This window comes from Amblyomma maculatum, chromosome 8, assembly GCF_055883805.1.
Source record: "Amblyomma maculatum isolate TAMU_Amacu chromosome 8, ASM5588380v1, whole genome shotgun sequence".
Lineage (NCBI taxonomy): Eukaryota > Metazoa > Arthropoda > Arachnida > Ixodida > Ixodidae > Amblyomma > Amblyomma maculatum.
Window position 1 is genome coordinate 31,889,042 of NC_139351.1, and position 20,464 is coordinate 31,909,505.

General features: G+C 41.8%; 1 long non-coding RNA gene across 1 annotated transcript; it reads left to right on the forward strand.

Annotated features, from left to right (window-relative positions):
• The first annotated feature begins 11,574 nt into the window (after window positions 1-11,574).
• On the forward strand, window positions 11,575-20,162 carry LOC146180854 (uncharacterized). Its single transcript, XR_014700122.1, has 4 exons — window positions 11,575-11,948; window positions 12,988-13,047; window positions 14,288-14,514; window positions 19,570-20,162. It is a non-coding gene; the product is annotated as an uncharacterized LOC146180854 (long non-coding RNA).
• The last annotated feature ends 302 nt before the right edge of the window (window positions 20,163-20,464 follow it).

Below are 20,464 nucleotides of genomic sequence, written 5' to 3' on the forward strand. Positions count from 1 at the left end.
TAAGGGAAGGGAGGAAGGTGGGAATGAAAGTGGAAAGAGAGAAAGAGGAGCCGTAGTGGAGGGCTGCGGAGTAATTTCGACCACCTGGGGATCTTTAACGTGTGCTGACATCGCACAGCACACGGACGCCCCTTCGTTTCGCCTGTATCGAAACGCAGCCGCCGTAGTTGGGTTCGAACCCGGGAATTCAAGTTTTTGGTGATCTGCGCGGTGGTACTTGCTAGCTGCCTGATTGTTTCATCTAAACGGCAGTTTCTTTGTATCCGCATGCCTAGGATTTTTATTTGCGACACTTCCGGGATCTTCTTTTCCCCTATGTAGATGTCTATGGAGCTGTGCAGATCGTACCCTCTTCTGTGGACACTGAGAACCTCAGATTTCTCCGGAGAACATTCAAGGCCGCAATCTCGAGCGTATGCGTTGACAGCGTCTGCTGCTCTCTGCAGACAGTCTTGCTTTTCTCCTAAAGATCCCCTGGTCAACCAGATCGTGATGTCATCAGCATAGATAGCATGTCTGGCTCCTTCAATTTCTTCGCGTTTTTTTTTGCTAAGCCGACCATAACAATGTTAAAGAGCATAGGAGATATCACTGAGCCTTGCGGTGTTCCCTTTTTGGGGGTCGGGAAGGTGTCTGCCCTGATGCCGCCTATTTGAGGAAAGCCTACAAATGCGCTCTTGAACTACCGGTCAACACCTCGACCGAAAAATTCCATAAACTGGGCATAAACAACACAGTGCAAGAGCACATCGAGGCCCACCTTCTCGCGCAGAAAATAAGACTCATGCAAACGCAAACGGGAAGGAACACGCTAAATATACTGGGCATGAGAGATGCTTGCAGAGAAATAAACAGCACGGGCAGCATACCGAAAGAAATAAGAGAGATCATTACGGTCAACCCGATTCCGAAAAACATGCATCCGAAAATACACAAGGCCAGAAGAGAGGCAAGATCCGAGGCACACGAAAGAAGCCTCGCAGGGAAAAAAAAAACATATTGTACGTCGACGCGACCACATACAAAGACCAACGCGGAGCGGTAGCCAGTGTGGTTGATCACCAGCTTAAAGAAGTCAACTGCGCCTCGATCAATAGCAACAGCATTCTCGAGGCTGAGGAAGCGGCAATCGCTCTCGCTATCACCCACCAGGGTAAGGAATCTACCACAAAAATAATTACGGACTCGCAAGAAGCATGCAGAAGGTATAGCAGCGGACGCATATCCACTGTGGCCATCCGCATACACAAGGCAAGAAAAATCAGCTTTTCGAGATGCTTCATAACATGGACACCAGGCCATGAGACTGTCAAAGGTAACCAATGTGCCGACGCCAATGCCCAAGCATACGCCAACCGGGGGGCGCACAACGACGGGGAACCGGACGCAATCACTAGACGCTATGGAGCCATCCTCGAACATCAAACATCCTTAAGGAGGATATATCCACCTCCCCACGAAGACCTCAATAGAGAGCAGTCGGTTGCCTGGAGACAGCTACAGACTAACACATACCCCAATCTGAGTCTACTTAGTAAAATCCACCCCACTACATATGAAAAAAATGCCCACTATGCGGAGAACCCCCTACACTCTACCATGTTACATGGGCCTGTCAAGAAACACAGGTAGCACCAATAAACACCACACCAACACCGGAGCAGTGGGAGGCTGCGCTGTCCTGCTCGACGCCTGATGACCAGCTCAAGCAGATTGACAGAGCGCGCAAGACGGCAAAGGCCACTGGGGCCCTGGACTGAGGACCCCACCAACGCCGGGAGAATTCCCTTTGTGTAAATAAAGTTTTTCATTCATTCATTCAAGTTTTTGGGTGGGAAAATCTTTGTGAACTCCCAAGTCCACACTTAGCAAGCGGATTGCACTAGCATGAACGCTTACCTCTTGTCAGGACGCACTGTCAGTTTCCCGGCTGCCTGTCATGACCATGGCCCTTTGGCGCCGGCGCGGACGTAGTACGTGAAGCTCCACTATAGTTTAAGGAATGCCGCCTTGTAGACGTCCGCTCGCCGAAGTGTTCTACTTATTCGACGACTCGAAGACTGCCACAACTCCTATATTTTTATCCATGGAAATATACAAAAAGTCTCAGTGATCTGGAAGCGGGCGAAGGGGACATCTCTCCCGTGTCGTCCGAAACGTGCAGAGCTCGTTGACCGTCGCCCCTAGCTAGCCTTCGTTTTCGAAGTCTTACTTTTTTTTTAGATAGAATTCGATATTGTATTTAAATATTGTCCGGACGTGTCACATCATCGCTATCGAAGAATTCGATATTGTATTTAAATATCGTCCGGATGTGTCACGTAATCGCTATCAAAGAATTCGATATTGTATTTAAATATTGTCTGGACGTGTCACGTCATCGCTATCAAAGAATTCGATATTGTATTTAAATATTGTCCGGACGTGTCACGTAATCGCTATCGAAGAATTCGATATTGTATTTAAATATTGTCCGGACGTCTCACGTCATCGCTATCGAAGAATTCGATATTGTATTTAAATATTGTCCGGACGTGTCACATCATCGCTATCGAAGAAATCGATACTGTATTTAAATATTGTCCGGACTTCTCACGTCATCGCTATGGAAGAATTCGATATTGTATTTAAATATTGTCCGGACGTGTCACGTCATCGCTATCGAAGAATTCGATATTGTATTTAAATATTTTCCGGACGTGTCACGTCATCGCTATCAAAGAATTCGATATTGTATTTAAATATTGGCGTAGCGGTAGAACATCCGCCTCGCATGCAAGAGGACCGGGGTTCAAATCCCGGTGCCGCGCAATTCTCCACCGGATGAAGAAAAAAAAAATCCGCGTGTCGATGGAATTGCATAAACAGGTTTGGGGTGCGACCTGATGCCGGTGAACACATCCGGCAACGCACTCCCTCACCAGAACAGGAATTGGCCACCCTGGTGCAGTAATTGCACGCAACCTCCTATGATACGCTCCATAAAACCCCGGCCCTCAGTCACCAGCGGCTGCGGAACAACTGACCACGGCGGCGGTCAAACCTGTGACGCAGCAGGGGGTGCTAAGAAAGCCTGGCTCCGCTGGACAGGCCGCCATTGGAAACTGACCCTGGCAACGTTTAATGCTAGAACCCTAGCTAGTGAAGTTAGCTTAGCAGTGCTGTTAGAGGAACTAGAGGGCATGAAATGGGATGTCATACGGCTTAGTGAGGTTAGGAGGCCGAATGAGGCATATACTGTACTGAAGGATGGGCATGTACTGTGTTATCGAGGCTTACCAGAGAGGCGACAACTAGGAGTAGGTTTCCTTGTCGATAAGTATATAGCGGGCAATATAGATGAATTCTATAGTATTAATGAGAGGGTTGCAGACATCGTAATTAGGCTTAATAAGCGGTATAAACTGAAGGTTGTACAGGCCTATGCACCTACATGTAGTTATGATGACCAGGCAGTTGAAAGCTTCTATGAAGATGTAGAATCGGCAATGCGAAAAGTAAAGACGCCGTAAAAGACGCAGTATACTGTACTAATGGGCGATTTCAATGCCAAGGTAGGGAAAAAGCAGGCAGGAGAGCAGGCAGTATAGGTGACTATGGCATTGATACTAGGAATAACATGGGGGAGTTACTAGTTGAGTTTGCAGAGCGCAATAACTTAAGAATCATGAATACCTTCTTCAGAAAACGGAAGAACCGGAAATGGACATGGAAAAGTCCTAACGGAGAGACTAAAAATGAAATCGACTTCATAATGTGTTCAACCCCCGCCATTGTGCAGGATGTAGAGGTAATCGGGAAAGTGCGATGCAGTGACCACAGGATGGTGAGGTCCCAAATTAGCCTAAATCTGAAGAAGGAACGCAACAGATTAGTAAGAAAGAAACCAATCAACGAATTCGCGGTGAGGGGGAGGGCAGAAGAGTTCAGGATCTCGCTACAGAATGGGCTTTCAGCTCCAACTGAGGATGGCGACATTACCCTAGAGGCAAGGAACAAAAATTTCAGAGATATCATTACTGAGTGTGCGGTAGAAGTAGGCGGTAGGATAGTTAGAGAGGATACCGGCAAGCTGTCTAAGGAGACGAGAGATTTGATTAAGAAACGCCAGAATATTAAAGCTTCCAATCCAACAGACCAGATCGACTCGGCCGAGATATCAAAACTAATCAATAAGCGCAAGGTGGCCGATATAAGGAAGTATAACATGGAGAAAATTGAGCATGCTGTAAAGAACGGGGGAAGCCTTAAAGCGGTAAAGAAGAAATTGGGCATAGGCAAAAACCAGATGTATGCGATAAGGGACAAGGCGGGCAACGTCATCACTAATATGGAAAAGATAGTCAAAGTAGCCGAGGAGTTCTATACAGATCTCTACAGTAGCCAAAGTAGTCAGGACCGTAATGAGATTGGCGGTAGGGAAAAACAGTCAGACGTTCCACCAGTGACGAAGGACGAGGTCAAGAAAGCACTACAAACTATGAAAAGGGGGAAATCAGCTGGAGAGGATCAGATAACTACAGATTTGCTGAAGGGCGGGGGGGATATCGTGCTAGAGAAACTAGCCACCCTGTATACGCAGTGCCTGGTGTCATCGACGGTACCGGAACCATGGAAGAATGCAAACATTATCCTCATCTACGAGAAAGGGGACCTTAAAAATTACAGACCAATCAGCTTACTGTCTGTTACGTATAAGGTATTTACTAAGGTAATCGCTAATAGAATCAGGTCAACCTTAGACTGCAATCAAGCAAAGGATCAAGCAGGGTTTCGGAAACGGTACTCTACTATCCATCATATCCATACCATCAGTCAGGTGATAGAAAAATGCTCGGAATATAACCAGCCCTTATACATAGCATTCATTGTTTACGAAAAAGCATTTGACTCAGTTGAAACCTCGGCAGTTATGCAGGCACTGCGAAATCAGGGGGTAGGCGAGCCGTACGTGAAAGTGCTGGAAGATATATATAGTGCCTGCACAGCAACCATAGTTCTGCATAAAGAAAGTAACAAAATTCCCATAACGAAAGGTGTTAGGCAAGGAGACACAATCTCCCCAGTACTGTTCAAAGCTTGTTTAGAGGAAGTATTCAGAGATTTGGAATGGGAGCAGTTAGGGATAAGGGTAGATGGAGAGTACCTCAGTAATCTGCGATTTGCTGATGACATTGCCTTGCTAAGCAACTCGGGGGATGAACTGCAAATAATGATTGATGACCTAGACAGGAAAAGTAGAAAGGTAGGCTTGAAAATCAATATGCAGAAGACTAAGGTAATGTTCAACAGCCTCGGGAAGGAACAGCAGTTTACATTAGGTAGCGAAATACTGGAAGTAGTAGGCGAATATGTCTACTTAGGACAGGTAGTAACCGCAGATCCGGACCACGAAAAAGAAATAACAAGAAGAATACGATTGGGATGGAGCGCATTTGGCAAGCACTTGCAGATTATGACTAGCAGCTTACCGGTATCGCTCAAGAGGAAAGTATACAACAGTTGCATCTTGCCTGTACTCACCTATGGGGCTGAAACGTGGAGGCTAACCAAGAGAGTTCTACTTAAGTTAAGGACAACCCAGAGGGCTATGGAACGAAAAATGGTAGGGGTAACATTAAGAGATAGAAAGCATGCAGAGTGGGTAAGAGAAATAACTCAAGTTACCGACATTCTAGTAGAAATTAAGAAGAAATGGACATGGGCAGGACATGTAGTGCGAAAAGAGGATAACCGATGGTCGCTGAGGGTAACAAACTGGATTCCAAGGGAAGGAAAGCGTAGCAGGGGGCGGCAGAAAGTTAGGTGGGTGGATGAGATTAAGAAGTTCGCAGGGGTCAAGTGGATGCAGCTAGCACAGAACCGGGTTAAGTGGAGAAATATGGGAGAGGCCTTCGCCCTGCAGTGGGTATAATCAGGCTGATGATGATGATGATGATGATGATGATGATGATGATTTAAATATTGTCCGGATGTGTCACGTCATCGCTATCGAAGAATTCGATATTGTATTTAAATATTGTGCGGACGTCTCACGTCATCGCTATCGAAGAATTCGATATTGTATTTAAATATTGTCCGGACGTGTCACGTCATCGCTATCGAAGAATTCGATATTGTATTTAAATATTGTCCGGACGTCTCACGTCATCGCTATCGAAGAATTCGATATTGTATTTAAATATTGTCCGGACGTGTCACGTCATCGCTATCGAAGAATTCGATATTGTATTTAAATATTGTCCGGACTTCTCACGTCATCGCTATCGAAGAATTCGATATTGTATTTAAATATTGTCCGGACGTGTCACGTCATCGCTATCGAAGAATTCGATATTGTATTTAAATATTGTCCGGACTTCTCACGTCATCGCTATCGAAGAATTCGATATTGTATTTAAATATTGTCCGGACGTCTCACGTCATCGCTATCGAAGAATTCTATATTGTATTTAAATATTGTCCGGACGTGTCACGTCATCGCTATCAAAGAATTCGATATTGTATTTAAATATTGTCCGGACGTGTCACGTCATCGCTATCAAAGAATTCGATATTGTATTTAAATATTGTCCGGACGTCTCACGTCATCGCTATCGAAGAATTCGATATTGTATTTAAATATTGTGCGGACGTGTCACTTCATCGCTATCAAAGAATTCGATATTGTATTTAAATATTGTCCGGACGTGTCGCGTCATCGCTATCAAAGAATTCGATATTGTATTTAAATATTGTACGGACGTCTCATGTCATCGCTATCGAAGAATTCGATATTGTATTTAAATATTGTCCGGACGTGTCACGTCATCGCTTTCAAAGAATTCGATATTGTATTTAAATATTGTCTGGACGTGTCACGTCATCGCTATCAAAGAATTCGATATTGTATTTAAATATTGTCCGGACGTGTCACGTCATCGCTATCGAAGAATTCGATATTGTATCTAAATATTGTCCGGACGTGTCACGTCATTGCTATCGAAGAATTCGATATTGTATTTAAATATTGTCCGGACGTGTCACGTCATCGCTATTAGCTAATTAACCAATGAGAAAATTTCCTTGTGCCCCCGTTATTTTCGTGAAACCCTGCGGATATGCGTTGATTGAGTTTTATTTCTTTTTCCTAGAATCAGACATGGCAGGCCTGAATGCTATCCAGTGTTCCAGCGCGAAATCGTTAAGATCCTCCCGTACAGAAGAGAACATGGTGGTGCCGGCGTCCTTCGTGTGCACAAAGAATCGTCAGAAATTGTTGACGTTACACACTGAGTGCTATTATTGAAAAATAAGAAAACTATGCTAAAGCATTATTGGGAATTGGGAATCGAAGCCAGGACTTTTGGATCTCGATGTAGACATAAACTCGCTTAATGCGGGCGATTATATTTACGCCCAATCTCGTTGACCCCCCATAACGAGGTAACTCAAAACTATACCCTGAAGAGTCCGTGGGCGATTAGAGCTACCCTGGCGATAAGACAAGCCGCAAAGTGGACGTCCAGGGGAGCTATGGGGGGGGGGGGGGATGTACAAGCGAGTATCCGCGAGAAATCCCACCAAATGGGAACCATTAGCTCTGTCGCACCATGCAAAAAGACGAAAGGAGCTCAACTGTCACTTAAACTTTATTTTCTATTTTCACTGCGGGGTGCCATCGAGCAACGAAGATTGTCTGGTCAGTATGTGAGCAATCGTTCCGAAAAAGATTGCGCACAACGCAGAGGGGACAATAAAGATAAAAATACAAAGAACTTTTATTCTTTGTTTTTTGTTTTTTTGTTTTTACACTGCTCCGGCTGTCTTCCGCCACATTTTATTTTTAGTGTTATATAAAATCTACGCAACGAAGTGGAAAGAACGCTCCTTAACTACTTATAACTGCAGTGTATTGTACACGAACCTTGCGTGTTCGGCCACTGAGATTGGTATTTTATTGTGATTTTCAGATACGTATAAGACAAAACGATCCAATGGTTGGAGCATGTCTACTGGTGAGCGGTCAAAAAGGGCAGCACGGAAAAAAAATCCGTCATAATATCCGAGTAGAAATAAGCCAACGCGAAAAAAAATGATATCTGGATTCTTGAACATTTACTTGGAATTAGGGGAAAGAACAAGAACAGAATAAAAATTAAAGAAAAACGCTCCTTCAATCAATAAGAGGGGGAATTCGCTATCTGGAGTGTCGTTTGACCGCGACTTTCAAAGCAATCGAGCGCTGATGGTGGATAGATGGGCAACAAATAGAGTTTACAGTGGAGTCTCAACAGACAAAGAACGGCAAAAAATAATAGCGCAAGAAACCGACAGAGCCACCAAACTTGATAGCTTTAAAGCGGTACTTGAAAAGTTCGATTCCAAAATTGATGGGCCGCTGCTTCGTCGCAATGATACTAATCGCTTCAGAATCGTTTCAAGACATGTTTTGGGCATTTCGTTTATATTTTCACATGAGTTCTTTTTGCCGAAAACCAGTTATTCAACATAAGTATCGAACGACCTCTTAGAACGTTTTCCTTGGCAAGTGATCTGTGGTACTGTTGTTCCTATACGAAGGAAGATTTTCACAAATGATTGAGCTAATTCTTTCAAAATGCTGACACCAGGCTAACCCTGTCTGCTTCAGCTACGTCGCCCTGTTATCAAATGCATCATGCTGAAATTCAATGCAGTTTCCGTGAGTAACATTAAGGAGTTGGAAGGGGCGGGGAGAGGGGGGCGACTTGAACTACTTTGCTGCCGCTAGATGTGGTTAGCTGTGCGTGCTTATGCGGCTGCTTCCTTCTTCGAAGACCCACTGCTGACGTCATTTGCCTCGCCATCAAGAAAAGAGCCAAGCATTCTCTCTATCTAGTATCACCAATTCTTTGAAGCTAGCGCGTATTCACTTGGCGTGTATTGCTTCTTGAGTGGTCCGCTGGCGCCATTCTGCGCACCATCGTGAACTGGCAGATAAAAATGCAGGAACAGCTCTGTAGGCGGCTCTCAATTGTTGATTCGTGCTGTTCTAGGTTAACGCTTTTAAATTCGTGGCGGGCTTGGTTAGCCCCTGACGTAGACTTTCTATATATGGCCACTGAGTTTCTTACTTTTACCTAGCAAGCAACCTGGCACCCTCATCTATGGCAATTTCTCTGGAGTTTATAAGGCAAATTGAACCGCTATGGTCGCTCTAAGCATAATGGGCTGGTTCGCTGCCTACTGTGGACCCACAACTTCTAGCCAAAAAAACAACAAAAAAGATTGTGTCAAAGTCACAAATGTCCTAAAATTCTAGAAGCTGGCTGTATATCCGAACAAACGAGAAGAAAAACACGCAAGCGTAAAAATTGCCTAAAACGATAGACGACCCTCTATCCTATTCGGCGGATATAGCACACTGTTGAGGCCATATTTTTTTTTGCGTCTAAGAAGCGCAGTTTTAGAGAAAATATGTTTTAAAAATGAATGTTATTGTTGAAACATTTCAAGAGCTTTTTACTAGTATTCCAGGAAGTAGAAACAATCCATTGGTGTTGCCTTTTTGCGCTTTGCTTTCGGTACTACGGTTTTTGCGAACTACGTTCGCGCCTTGAGAATGTTGTCTGCACATGCGAAGTGCCGGATCTCACCATGTCCTGACGTTGGTCATGCGGACTTTGAAAACGAAATCATGAAATAAGAGCTGGAAACCAACCTTCTGACGCTCATGTTCGTTTACAAACGCATAGTGCGGATAGTTTCACAATTGAATTCATGAAGTCGCTTCTGCGCGCAATCGAGTTGAGATTAGAGCCCTTTTCGGATCGCACATGGCAACTGGAAACGGATAGAGCGACGACTGCGGGAGCTACAGGAAAGCGTCAAATAGGTGAGTTCTTTTCTTTAAGTTTTTGGTTTAGTTCGGTTTGGTTTGGTTTGTGGGGTTTAACGTCCCAAAGCGACTCAGGTTATGACAGACGTCGTAGTAGAGAACTGCGGAAATTTCGACCACCTGGGGTTCATCAACTTACACTGACACCGCACAGCACACGGGCGCCTTACTTTTCGCCTCCATTGAAAAGCGGCCGCCGAGACCGGGATTGGATCCCGCACCCTTGTGAACAGTAAAGTTAGGCACGTCATGGTACGTGCAGGCTGAAAAATACGATTTGGCTGTTTGTCCTTAGCGGCCTGTTTTTCGTGTCAGCATCTATAATTTTCTGCGTTTATTTATGGGCTAGCGATTCTATTTGCGTGTTAGTTTTGTACAATTAAACATTCCCTAAGTCACCGGTACTTGTATAATTTGTTTGAACGCATGCTCTGCAGTCTTTTTCTTTTGAAGAACTGAGGTGCACAGCATTTTGTGGTAGAAATATTTCATCATAAGCAGGACTAAGATGTCCATCCCAATGAAATTAAGTGCGAGGAGTGTGAGGGCATAGGTACACACTAAACAACTTCTCACCCTTAAGGGTGGAAAAAAGGGTGCGCCGCCTATTTGCACCCAATAACGCACCCTTGAAACACCCTATTTGGCAGTATCTCACCTTTAAAGATGCGAAAAAGGGTGCGCTACAAAATTGCACCTTATTTCGGCCGATGCGCCCTATGTTAAGGGTGCAGAACGGGCCGTTACCAAAAGGGTGCAAACGACAGCGCTGAAAGGGTGCGGCAACAAATGCATGCTGCAATTAATTACATGTATTTGTATTCACCCTGTAATGGCCTTACGGCTGACAGTATCAATAAATAATAATAAAATAAAAAATAATAATAAATTCTAATGGTGTACACGTCACAAAGCGCCGTTCTTAATATGTATCACGAAAAAATAAAGTGGAATTGAGCGACGGTAAGCACAGAAAATATTGAACGTTTGTATAGATATTTAATCAGTTAGGAAAGTTGATTAGTTCAATTTTTTTAAATGCATTGCAGTTAGCATGCACATATCATTCACATGACCTTTGCATCAGCAAAATACAATCAGTACTGGTTTAGGTAGTGCATGAAAAATTGTACTGATTATAAAAAGAAAGAGAGAGTTATCTGCGTCTTCTAATCTTTGTCGGCACATCTACCAGGCAGCTTTGTTCAGCACCGTATTACCCGCACGCATAGCGAGACACTGCTGCGCACAATACCTAGACAACGGACTTCCTACTCGGGTTCCAATTCTGCTGCTTCATTTACTGTGCTGCCGATTATATATTTCAGACAGTTGCCTCTTTTTCAAAACTACTGATTTTCTACAACAAAATTTCATGTGCACTTTGTTCGGCTTCGCTAATCCATCACCGGAAAAAGATAATCGTTTTAATGTCATCTGAACTGGCACGTGCACTTTTCAAACGCACTGCAAAGCAAGCAGCAGGTCGTTATTTCACATTGCCCCCAACTGGCAATTTCCTGGGTATTGCACTGATTTCTGCTGCCGTTATTATGCCTTTATGCCAAAATACGGCACTAGAAATAACACTAAAAAACAGAACACACTCAAGTTTCATTTTTTGTAACGAAACTGAAACAGAAACGAACTATGCTTTTACCATTTCACCACCAGGCGGCCGCCGGTAGTTACCCAGGCTACCTTCCTCTCGCCAACATGGCCGCTTGCACGCTGCTGATGTGACCACGTTTCGACGACCGTTAATCTGCAGCATCGATTGCGAACCGTCATGAAATCTGCTGCGTTTCGAGTGCATAATTGTTGCAGAAGTGTGTACGCCTGTGAAGTGCCGTCGGTAGGTGATGTTTCGGGCAAACGGGCATTTGTCGTGCCGGTTAGTTTTCAGTGTTCGTGCTCTTTGTTTTGCTCAAGCGTATTTGTTGGTTCACCGTGTCAAGTTTTAGAGGTTCGAAGGAAGAAGGCGTGGAAAAGTTTTTCTGCGTGACCAACTGAACCCACACTTGTTGGTTCGGCATGGTGGGGCGAAGGCGAACAGCTTTGAGCACGGCTCATGCATTCGTCCGTAAAGGTAAGCATATTCAATCACATTCCGAGGCGGGCAGTGCGGGAACAGTAACAATGGCCTACCGCAATGCTGCACTGTTTGTCGTTTGTTTTGGAACGTGACAGAACGGGCGGGAACGGAACGCGCTTGATTTCAGCTGACTGCAAAAATGTTATCGCTCATGAAGTTGGATGTCGCGGCGGTTATGTTCGCAGATTTGCCGCAAGAAAATAGGACTCCTTCCTTACAAAAAAAAAATAAATAAAATATAAGCGTACTGGGCTTCCTTGCTTTACGCGCAGGAGGTTCACGAAACGAAATTTTCTTGGAAGTTGGGTGATGAGCACTGATTTGTCAAAGTCTCTCGGCCTCGAAACTGGTTTCTATTCGTGCTAGTTCACGTTATGGGGCAAAGTAAAGGATACACAGTATGTTTGTACATAAAATGTTTAGCTGACTTTCGAGATAACGCTAGCACTTTGCGGACGTAGGAACTCAAACCACTGTCCCATCCGTTATCGCGGCTTTTCCTCTCCGTTGATCACCCCTAGGTAGCATGTTAGATAGAGGTGAAATAGAGAAGCACATGGGGGCTATGGTGCCTTGTGAGTGCGCGTAGCGAATTTACTGAGGTCTAGAAATATTCTTTAGTCATCCTGTATGATCATATCCCATTTGCCTCTGCGGGACATTAATCCGCATAATTTACAAAGCACCATTTTGAGTGGCTACTATGCCCAACCAATGTTATTTTTCCCCATCAGGATTTACATATTTAATTTCTGCGGGTGGGGGGGGGGGGGGGGGAGGCAGGGACCTCTATCAGGCTTTCACATAGCCTTTAGTCACTGCCTCCTCTCGCTTGTACGAGGAATCAATAAACCAATTCCAAAATCGCATCATAAGCTGTTTTTATCGTGAGGGTCTTGTATCCGCTTGCCTGGAGTGTAAAGTCTTGCTTTTGGGTTGTGATGCTTTTCTTATGGTTTTTACATCTGTTTCCTACAGTCCTTTATATTTTGTGTTGTCGGTAGTGGGCATTACAATGAATGGATATTTGCAGGTGATGCTTCTGCATTCAAGTAGAAGCTAACAGCTTGGATTCTAGGCCAGAAAGCGTGCAGTAAGTTGCTGTTACAGTGTTGCTATATGTTTTGTTCTGACCAAATGTTCACTTTCTTTGCTCTTTTCCTTAAATCTACTATTTGGAGCAGTTCTATTTGCCTGTTACAAGAGCCATAATGTAGGCCAGCTAGTTTCTTTGTTTCCAGTTTCTGCGTTTGGTTTTGAATCAGCATTTTCTTTTCGTTTTGTTTTCGTACTGTGCTTGCTTTGGGCTCCGGCCGATCGATCGCAGTCATGGCTTCAAATTGGCCTCTTCCTGGAGCTGTTCTTGCACGACACAAGCTATGGATTTCGTGGTAAGTAAAACATCGCTTTACGAGTCTTGCGAGCAAATTGAGATTAAGATTGACAAACCGCTCTAGAAGCAGAAAAAATGGAGTGCATATTCTCTAGATTTTTTTTTTTCATTTTTGTTTAGTCCGTAAATTTTGAAAACTTAACCTCCTCGTGTTTTATGGCTCGCATTCTCTTTTCTTTCTTTCGTGTGATAGTATGCCTTGCAATAAAGAACAATTTTTTTATAAAAATAAGTACGCACCGTATTCTTAAAGGAAGTATACCAAGCCCCATTGATAAGTGGCCTTTGCTAGATTTTCTTTAGATCCCATTCAAACTGTTCGATATTCACATCTCCATTTTTTTTTTGTACCGAAAGTAAGGTTTCACATTCACAATTGAATTTTATGCTGTCATTATTGTTTTTTGAACTTAATGGATGACATCTCATCAATTAATTTCCTTCCGCAGTTTCTGCCAGGATATTTAAAAACAACTTTCTTAAACACCAAATAATAGGCTTGAATAGGCTTTTTTTTTTTTTCATTCCTTCTGTGGTCCAGTATACAAAGATCTGCATGTGTTAGAACTCTGGCAATGCCTGTGTTGTACTGGCACTCATGTAGCTTCAAAGCGCCTGCAAAAAGTTAGCAGAATTTGTGGCAAATACTATTTCTGATTTTTTTTTTTCTGGGAAACAAAAAGTTATTGCTTGTAATATTTCAGCAAAGGGAGGAATATTCTGCAGAATGGGGCATCAACATTTGCATAATGTGCTCCAGTTTCTCTCTGCACGCTGTGGAGTATATTTTTGTGAGTGGTTATATAACTGAATATGTAACTTACTTTTACATGTTTCAGAATACTTTTTCGCCAAATCTGATTGCAATTTAGGGCATGCCAATGCCATTATTACTGCTGATCAGTCTTTTGTAATACATGCTTGTCTACTTTACCTGCAGCTACTTTGGAACCCTCTTCTATGTCACCACTCATCACTGACAAGGACAAGGTGGCTCAAGCTGCAGTGCATTCTGTGGATCCAGCTTCAGACCATTTCTTGCCTGTCGACTGCCCTGCTGCACACCCTCTGAGCTCTGGCATATTTATGCAAGCCATCACCCGCCTGCAACTGCTTGGGATGTGCAACTAGAGAGAATGGAGTCATGCAGTCATGTTTTCAACTCAGGTTAGTTACGAAACTGGTAAACAATTCTTAATTTTGATATATCACCTTCTTTACCATTGGCATTTGTTGCTGATTAGCGTAATTCATACACCTACATAGCCTATCAGGAGACGTGGAACTAAACCATAGACCACACATAGCAGCCTGCCTGCATTCCGTGCAATTTATCTGAAAAGTTTTATTGTAGTTGGAACTTACAGAATACAAAATCTTCACTTAACTCACTCTTATTTCCTGCTCTATTGAAGATACATTTGGGTGTTGGCCATTTTGTGCTGGCGCACTAAAAAAGGCTGGGCAAATTGAATACCTGTGGAAAACAGGTGGAAAATGCCATTTTTGCCCTTACAGAAAGTTGCAACTTTGGAGACCTGCTGCTAGCGTACAGAAACTTTGCCATCCATCCCTTTTTACCCACTGAATCTATACAGCCTTTACCTCTATGAGAATGATTAAAAACCTGCTTTTCTGTTGCACTTGAGTTAGTAAAAGATCGCAAAAATTACTCCAGAAGCAGCGCGCTACAAAAAAGTCTATTTTCAAACTTAAATACGGGCATGATGTGCTATGTCGTTAGCGTTAAAACCGTTTTCTGTTTATTATTCAGGTTCTTTGCTTATTTCCTTAATTTCACGCAAAATTGGAAGCACCTTGAAAAAAAAAATACCATATAGAAACAAGTTAAACAGTCCTGGCGTTCTCCCATGAAATTTTAAGCAATAGCGAATTTAATCCACTTCAAGCAATCATCAACACTACCAACAAGCAGAAAGTGACTTTATAAACATTGAGAAGGCTTTGGATATTGCATAAGATAAAATGTAACTAAATTCAGCAAATAATAAATTGAACTTTTGACTCCTACTTCTTAAGAATAAGCCATAAGCACATCTACAGAGAGAATACGCATTCAGTTTTACATTTATTTTTATATCTTTAGCTTACATAGCAGAACACATTTTTGTACTTGATATTTTTAAAGTACTTAGGATTGTTTTTATGTCAGTTAAAGAAAAATAAGATGCTGTAGTTTTTTAAATTCAAGTCACAGTTGTCTGTTTTTGATAATTTCAAATTTTTGCCGAATGCAAGATGATATGGAGAAAGAACAAACAAGTCTAGAACTTCCAATTTTTTGAGAAATAGAGAACTAGGTCAGGGTAATGTGCAGAAAGAGTTTTAGTGGCAACACTTTATTTAGTTGTGCCAGAATGTAGGGCTGAATATTAACAAGCTTCAAAACCAGTGCTCAATTTTGAACTTTTATAATTTTAAACAATAGAATGCAACCCTTTTTCAAGCCGTAATATTTATTAAGTATTGAGTATTCTTGAGAGGGATTTTCATGAAAATCGATGATGATATTTAAAAAATAATTGAAATCAAATTTGTGCATTTTTGCGGTTTTCAAATCTTGGGCAAATTTTATTTGTTGTGGAGAACACACAGAGCAGTCTAGAGCTCTCTGTTTTGCCTGAAAATAAGGAAATTATCTGATTCATGAACGGAAAAGGCTTCATAAAGAAATATGATGCATCATGCCCCCTATTTAAGGTTGAAAATGGAGCAAAGTTCCGGATGTTTCACTACAACGGCAACAACAAAACATGTTTTTAATAACTCCCATAAAAGTAAAATTTTCATTTAATGGATAAAAAGAATAGCTGACAAACTTTTAGTATGCTAGCAGCAGGTCTCCAAACTTTCAACATTTTTAAATAGCAAAACTGCGTTTTTCACCTGTAGTGATATACGATTTTTTCCCAAGGAAACTACACCACACCTTGCAAAACTAAAGCCCATATTTGTGCCGAGACAATTGCCCACCACATATAACAGTTTCACTGAAAACAAAAAATGGTCATAGGACCTCCATTACAGTTCTTATCTGAATACGCCGCTAAGATTTTGTAGATTGCTTTTTTCAATGACAGCTATTTCATATTTCAGTAAATCATGAAGCTGCTTAACCGGCTTCACTGTTGTGGTGTATTAGGCATTATGGCACTTAGGCTGCTAAGGCTTATTATTATGCATTATGCTTATTTCTGTAACTGGAACCACAATTTTTATTTCACTTTATAAGGTTACCTTGCCCACTTTTTGGAAAGTTACTACAACCATTTTTTTACCCATGCCTGGCAAACAGTACAGAAATAAGATAAATAAATCATCTTAATTCTTCTGCTGAAAACAGTACATAGAAGAGAAATCCCTCACTTAAAGGTATTTTATAAGCATATTTTTTGGCTGTTTGGGAATTCTACTGCCACCTATGAGCATCATTGCAGCTCTCGTATGGAGTTCTCATGCTGTCACTGATGAAAAGAATTCATTATATTAGACCACTCTCTCATTAAATGCGGCCTTCTAAGTTCAGTCGGCAGTTTATATTTCACTTGGAGCATGAGCACATGCTAATTTTGCCTTTCATTTCCTTTTATTTGTATTTTTCCACTCTTCAAAGTTACCTCTCTTTTTCTTTTTTATTACTACTCAACTAGAGGACCTTAAAAGAAGATAAAATAATGATTCTCCTTTGTATTTACTGTATCTGTACACATTGTTTCCAGGAATACTAAGAAAGGGTTGAGGGGGAGCCTCAGTCCAGTAGTAGTCAGCATTTAAAAATAAGTACTTGTCCTCATCTTGGCAGTGTGGTCATTGGTTGTGGAGCTTGCATATGCTTTTGTTTCACAAAAAGAAAGCAGAGTACGGAAGGTGAATAGAGCTAAGGGTTAAGAGAATGTTATTGTTTAAATAGCTTCCTCTGAGCTGGGCTACAGCAGCAGCAGCAGAGTACTTTTGAAAAACATTCTGGAGGTGGCAAATTATATACCAGCGTTAGATGTTCAGGAGTGTAGTGATAAAAAAAGAATTATATGTCGCATGTGACTAGTGAAAAATTATCAAACGTTATCAAGAAGCAAAAATATAAAAAGACAGAATGTTGGGTAAACACGTGGAGTCATGCATTAGAAAAAGTATTCATTACCTACTGGCTAGAATGCTCCTGCTATAATCAAAAATTAGAGACAGGGCAATGAATGAGCATAACATTAAATAGTCATCAGGCAGGCACAAGCAAAACATTCCTGATTGCAGTCTTCAGCCTTAAAGTGAGATTAGTCATAATTTTGATTAAATTAGGGTATTTATCTCAAGTCAGCTTTAATTCTACAAAAAGCAACTATAGGGAGCCATTTCTAATCCATGAATTTAGAGCAGTGCAAAATAAATATCTCAAAAGGAACATTTTAATCCCTTAAATACAATCCCCCCGCACCATAAGTAGTTTGCAAGGCAGTCACATGCACCATGAATGGGGCAATTTATTTATAGCAAGTGTACCTCCACTAGCATAGGCTCAACGTGTTTAGTAAACATTTCCTTTTTATTACTGGTGACATTGGTTACCCCTTGAACCTTTTTCGTCTGGTAATGCCTTTTTTTGGCAGGTATAATTTACTCAAATTTATTTTTTCAGCTGCCCTTTCTCCACAGCATTTCATTTTAAGTTTTGCATGGCATTCTTAGCCTATGCTAGTACTTAACCAATTCCAAATAGCTCTTAACTATTTAACTGCATCTGTATTGCCTGTTCCTTTCAAAAAAACATGCGCCAGCATTGAGCCTGCTTTAGATGCTGACTTATCTACCCCATACTGTAGTTTTCCCTGCTACTGCCATCTTTTTATTTTGTTTTTCTGGTGCTAGACCACCCAGACCAAAATCATAGAAGTTAATACCCAGGCAAACATAATTTCGCTTCTTGCTGTGCCCCTCTTTCCCTCCCCTTCCTCCCTTTCTCAGTTTTCTTCTTGGGAAGTAAAAGGTTCTTCCCTGCCAGTGATGCTCATGATGTCCAGATAGACAAGTGCCTTTTCAAACTTTTGACTTGGCTTGTAAACTGAAGCTTTTCTGCTACCCTTCAATTCTCTTTCATGCTATGTAGCTACCTTGCTCTTGTTCTACCCTGGATCATCTTACAACAAGTAGTATGTATATGTGCAGGTAATGGCCACAGTTCTATGGGCCTCTACCGCCCAAAAGGGAGTCTATAATCTGCAAGACTAACAGTAGTCCTGTTAATCTACATGCAAAGTAAAATCATAAATAAAAGGTGATCTAAAGGCCTAAAAACATATTATTGGATAGCTGCTGAACGTTATTTTGATTCCGCAGTTTACTGTCTTCAGGATTTGTTATCAGCTTTACCATATAGCATGTGAACTTGTATTGTGCAGAAGAAAATAATTCCTTTAGAGCTATGGTGGTAAAGAGCAACAGAAGCATCAAAGAGCCCTAGAACTGTAAGCAAGAGCGGGTGGCACACTGCATCTGCAGGTAGAGCGGTTTCCCAATCATACAACATGAAAAAAAAACTGAAATGCTGCTTTCAACTAAGGGCTAAGTTTTAAAATGTGCAGTCTTCACCCACATACTTATTGTCAGCATTCCACCTACACTAATGCAACTTTTTTTCTGTTTCATAATGCATTTTTAATGGCATCTCTAAATAACTTGCAGATTACAGTTGGCAAGGAAATTGTGTCATGTTACTTTTCATCAGTGTTTAATTTAAATTACAAACATATTGACGTGAGTAAGTTTGGAATAATTACAAAAATACGAAAGCTGCCAGTTTAGACATTGTAGGTTTGCTGGCTTTTGCCCAAAAATTTACATTTGGCTTAAGCAACTTTTGTGTGCATAAACATCAAGGAAACCATTTGTATTGTTATTGTTAACGTTCTTTGTATTATAGTGAGATAATTTGTAGCATTTAAGTAGCTATCAAAAAAAGTGGGTTTCAAGGAATACTTTAACAAATCTTGAAGATGGGTTAGATGGTGCGTTGCAACTTGACAAAAGGTAAAAGCGCACAGGAAGACACACACCCGAGCGAAGACAACACAGGACACGCGGACACACAGGACAGTGTGTTCTGTGTCGTCTTCACTCGAGTGTGTCTTCCGGGGCACTTTTACCTTTTGTTGAAGGAATACCTCTTCAGCAATCAGCACCCAATGCAATATTTTATTGCCACTGCAGGACTCGTGTTCCAGCTACTCCTGTCAGCATATACTCTGGGGAAAATATTGAAGATGTCGACCTGCTGTGCATCAAGGTGGACCGTGAAAAGCTGTTCTCTGCAACAAGTGGGCTGGAGTGACTGGCAGCTGTTTTGTCCGCCAACATCCAGTATGACCGCAAGCTATTTTACACATGTTCTAGAGCGCCTCTTCTTTATTATGCATTTATTGTACCTAGAGTGGTGGCTACGAAGTTCTTGAACAGTCACCTAAAGTATCTCAATTTTCATGTGCAGGGAGTTGCATGTTCTGCTGTCTTGTCATAAATATACTTGCCTTTTTTGTATATCTACATATTTCTTAGCCATTCCTGTAGGAGAGGGTGCCATTCACTAAATGAGTGATGCAATATTTTTACTCTGTCATGTCATAACATTGTGATATGCACTGTAATAAATTGTAGACATTCCTCCAGCCTAAGTAATTTTGAGTTGTCCAACCCTATAAACCAGCCAGATAACTTGCTGATAGTGTGAATAAACTTTGCTACCAAAACTGTAGGTGTCACTTGTATATGATTGTAAAGCTGCCTCTGAGTAACTTTGCTGCACACACTTTTTCCCGTTACTGTTTCAGGAATTGCCATGCCCTATTTTCGGTATGTTTTTGCTCAGCATGGTTGTCTGAACAGTTGCCAAGCATCTCCATGACATGCACAGATAGACCTTCAAATTGAGCTGTATACACGTCATTGTGCCTTATTGAAATTATATACCTAAACATGGTAAGTATTTGTTAGATGCTTATAGGATGCTCTTCATAGACTCGCCCTGAAGCAGAAGCCTGGGATTGTGTGGCAAGAAATGCATGCACAAATATTGAATTCTGTGGCCACATATTTTTAGTTGCATTGT